Source organism: Ovis canadensis, chromosome 1 (genome assembly GCF_042477335.2).
Source record: "Ovis canadensis isolate MfBH-ARS-UI-01 breed Bighorn chromosome 1, ARS-UI_OviCan_v2, whole genome shotgun sequence".
In the NCBI taxonomy this organism is placed as follows: domain Eukaryota; kingdom Metazoa; phylum Chordata; class Mammalia; order Artiodactyla; family Bovidae; genus Ovis; species Ovis canadensis.
Genome location: NC_091245.1, coordinates 171138122 through 171142792, shown reverse-complemented (window position 1 = coordinate 171142792; position 4671 = coordinate 171138122). Strand labels below are relative to the sequence as shown.

Here is a 4671-nt window from a genome sequence, read left to right as displayed (position 1 = left end):
AATAATCTTATTCAGAAGTTTGCCAACCCACAACCTATTCATAACTCCCTAGTACATCTATCTTACAAAAATGATAGTGGGCCAAAAGTCTTTCATACAGTGAATGTGAAGTTCAGTCATATGTCTCATTTGACCTTTTCTTGCCTGTCTCTCCTCATTATCATACTTACAGTGTTGTGATGGTCACCGTTCACAGCTCTGCCCTCAGAAATGGATAGGGAAATTGTAAAAAATACTGATAGATTGAAGAATACAAGTGTAATGCCTCAAGGCTGCTAAGTGGGAGGAAAAATGACGTCTTAGGTCATCTGATTCTACTATCAGAACCAGAGTTGTGTGTTGGTCAACATGTAGGAAGGAACAAGATGAAAATGCAAGTATTAGGTAAGTATGGGGGAAAATGTGTTAGAGGGGAGAGAAAAAAGAATGAATTAAAAGCCTAAAATGTATAAACAAATAATCATGTGTTAGAAACTATTAGGGTTCTTGCCTCAGGATTAACATGCATGTCCTAATGAGAATTATTGTATATAAAGTCTCTTTATGCATAAGGCATGATACCTAATATATAATGTCTTCTGGAATCCTCTTGATAATGCATCTATCAAATATCCATATGTTTCTAGTAACCCTTTTCTTCAGACTATGTGGATCTATGTCCTCTTTTATGCTATTCCTTATGAAAAAATAAGAGTCACAATTATCATTTAAGAGGATATTTATTAAAGTCAACTCAAAGCTACTTGTTACAAAGAAATGTATATATCAAGCAAATTAAGTTTTCGAATTTTAGCAGTCTCTGTATTGCTGCTGCTGCTGCTAAGTATTGCTGGTGTCTCTAAAATAATTCACCTTTAATCACAACCTTTCCATAATCACCAAGAACCAAGTATCTTCTCTCTGATAAGCAACCAGGAAAGAGCACTATAGATGTGTATTCCTGAATGCAGTTTTTCAGTTCTGAAGAAATTAAAGGCTAACACTTAAAATGGCCCCAGACATTGCTAATTAGCCAGCAGAAATAGATGATTTCACAATTCTTCTAACTTTTGCTAAAAATTCAGACATTGGTAAAGTCAGTTTTCAGCTCAGCCACAAGCAGCCAGCAAAAATGTCCAAACTTGGCTATCACTGTAAGTTAAGTTTGCATTATACAAGGGGATATAGGAGAAAAATGAGAGATTAAGATCATGTGTTATTCAAAAAACAAATGAAATTTAGAAAATCTCCATTTTTTTTCTTCAGTTAAGATATCTTAACCTTACAGTTAGAAACCTAATTCTCTGACATAAAGCAATTTATTAAGATTATAGGTAATACTAATAATCAGTATTCTCAGTGGCAAATGGTGTGCTTTTACATTATGCTAGTGGGTACTTGTGCACAGGGAAGTGTGTAAAGATATAATAACTCTAAGGCATGCCTTGTGGACTGCTACAGTGGTAAAGAGAAGGTGAGAAAAGATGAAAGTAAACTTCCTTTGTTTCTTCTGCCCCCCATCTTTCATTACCAATACTGTTCTCTAGGTCTGAGGCCATTCACATTAACAACCCCTGAAACTTTCCTCCCCCAGGTCTTTTCATGAAAGTTATTTAGTGTCACATTGGGTCAGTTCAGTTCATTCACCTGCTCAGTCACGTCTGCCTCTGCAACCTCATGGACTGCAGCATGCCAGAACCCCCTGCCCATTGCCAACTCCCAGAGTCTACTCAAACTCATGTCCATCGAGTCAATGATGCCATCCAACCATCTCATCCTCTATCATCCCCTTCTCCTCCTGCCTTCAATCTTTCCCGGCATCACAGTCTTTTCAAATGAATGAGTCAGATCTTCGCAGGAGGTAGCTGAAGTATTGGAGTTTCACCTTAAGCATCAGGCCCTCCAATGAATACTCAGAACTGATTTCCTTTAAGATTGACTAGTTGGATCTCCTTGCTGTCCAAGGGACTCTCAAGAGTCTTCTCCAACACCACAGTTCAAAAGCATCAATTCTTTGGTTTTCAGCTTTCTTAATAGTCCAACTCTCACATCCATACACGACCACTGGAAAAACCATAGCTTTGACATGACATTGGCAAAGTAATGTCTCTGCTTTTGAATATGCTGTCTAGGTTGGTCATAACTTTCATTCCAAGGAGGAAGCATCTTTTAATTTCATGGCTGCAGTCACCATCTGCAGCAATTTTGGAGCCCCCAAAAGAAAGTCTGTCACTGTTTCCAGTGCTTCCTTATCTATTTGCCATGAAGTGATGGGGCCAGATACCATGATCTTAGTTTTCTGAATGTTGAGCTTCAAGCCAACTTTTTCACTCTCCTCTTTCGCTTTCATCAAAAGGCTTTTTAGTTCCTCTTCACTTTATACCATAAGGGTGGTGTCATCTGCATATCTGAGGTTATTGATATTTCTCCCGGCAATCTTGATTCCAGCTTGTGCTTCTTTCAGCCCAGCGTTTCTCATGATGTACTCTGCATATAAGTTAAATAAGCAGGATGACAATATACAGCCTTGATGTACTCCTTTTCCTATTTGGAACCAGTCTGTTGTTCCATGTCCAGTTCTCATTGTTACTTCCTGACCTGCATACAGATTTCTCGAGAGGCAGGTTAGGTGGTCTGGTATTCCCATCTCTTTCAGAATTTTCCACAGTTTATTGTGATCCACACAGTCAAAGGCTTTGGCATAGTCAATAAAACAGAAATAGATGTTTTTCTGGAACTCTCTTGCTTTTTCCATGATCCAGCAGATGTTGGCAATTTGATCTCTGGTTCCTCTGCCTTTTCTAAAACCAGCTTGAACATCTGGAAGTTCAGGGTTCACATATTGCTGAAGCCTGGCTTGGAAAATTTTGAGCATTACTTTACTAGTGTGTGAGATGAGTGCAATCATGCAGTAGTTTGTGCATTCGTTGGCATTGCCTTTCTTTGAGATTGAAATGAAAACTGACCTTTTCCAGTCCTGTGGCCACTGCTGAGTTTTCCACATTTTATTTTCTTCTTTACCTCCACCATAGTTTGGAAGTTTCTCCAGGGGACCTTCCTGACCCAGGAATCGAACCTGGGTCTCCTGCATTGCAGGCAGACACTTTACCATCTGAGCCACCAGGGAAGCCCCCACCATAGTTTGGCCCCAGGTAAATAAGAGGGAGAGAACACAGTTCCACCTATCAATGGAAAATTGGATTAAAGATTTACTGAACATGGCCCCGCCCATCAGAACAAGACTCAGTTTCCCCCTCAGTCAGTGTCTCCAATCAGGAAGCTTCCATAAGCCTCCTATCCTTTTCCATCAGAGGGCAGACAGACTGAAAACCACAATCACAGAAAACTAACCATGACCACATGGACCACAGCCTAGTCTAACTCAAGTAAACTATGAGCCATGCCATATAGGGTCATCCAAGGCAGCAAGTCATGGTAGAGAGTTCTGACAAAACGTGGTCCACTGGAGAAGGGAATGGCAAACCACTTCAGTGTTTGCCTTGTGAACCCCATGAAGAGTATAAAAAGGCAAAAAGATAGGACACTGAAAGCTTAACCCCCTAGGTCAGTAAGTACCAATATGCTACTGGAGATCGGTGGAGAAATAACTCTAGAAAGAATGAAAAGACAGAGCCAAAGCAAAAATAACACCTAGTTGTGGATGTGACAGGTGATGGAAATAAAATCCCATGATGTAAAGAGAAATATCACATAGGAACCTGGAAAATTAGGTCCATGAATCAAGGCAAATTGGAAGTGGTCAAACAGGAGATGGCAAGAGTGAACATCGACATTTTAGGAATCAATGAACTAAAATGGACTGCAATGGGTGAATTTGACTCAGATGACCATTACATTTACTACTGTGGGTAACCCCCTTAGAAGAAATGGAGTAGCCATCATAGTCAACAAAAGAGTCTGTAATGCAGTACTTGGATGCAATCTCAAAAATGACAGAATGATCTCTGTTTGCTTCCAAGGCAAATCATTCAATATCACAGTCACATTGTATAGTATATGACTAAATCGTCAGAAATCTATCTAATCTCTAAATTTCTACTATTTATCTTTTCTGTGCAACTAAGTCCTTGAAGATTAAAAGTATATTGAAAGGAGACATTTATTAGGGAAATAGTTTTATTTTCTGATTTATATTGTCATGAACATTTGTTACAAGAAAATAAATCCTCCAAGGAATTGTCATTGCATTAAAAACAGGAGGATAGAACAATGAAATATTGATAGACAGCAAATGGAGGGGGAAAACTGTTCTGAAGCAAACTATTAGAAACATAATTGGAAAGAGTTGGGTCAAACCTTGAAAAAATGTCACATATCCAGAGTAGGAATAGAATCCAGAGAATCCATAAAAGGCATTTGATCATGAACTCCAAGCAAGTGATTACTTAAGTGTAAAGACTCTCATCACTGAGTCTCAACTTTTGGCTCTGTAATTCAATTTTATAAGTCTTTATTCTACTACAGGGGTTGTAGACTCAGTGGTAAAAGAATCCACTTGCAATGCAGGAGACTCAGGTTTGATCCTTGAGTCAGGAAGATCCCCTATAGAAGGAAATAGCAACCCACTCCAGTATTCTTGTCTGCAAAATCCTATGGACAGAGAAGCCTGGTGGGCTATAGTCCATGGAGTTGCAAAAGACTCAAACAAACATGACCTAGCCACTAAACAAC

The 4671-nt window shown here is 39.1% G+C and overlaps 1 non-coding gene across 1 annotated transcript; it reads right to left on the bottom strand.

Annotated features, from left to right (window-relative positions):
* Positions 1–3033: 3033 nt before the first annotated feature.
* Positions 3034–3106, bottom strand: TRNAC-GCA (transfer RNA cysteine (anticodon GCA)). The gene has a single exon. It is a non-coding gene; the product is annotated as a tRNA-Cys (tRNA).
* Between the last annotated feature and the right edge of the window lie 1565 nt (positions 3107–4671).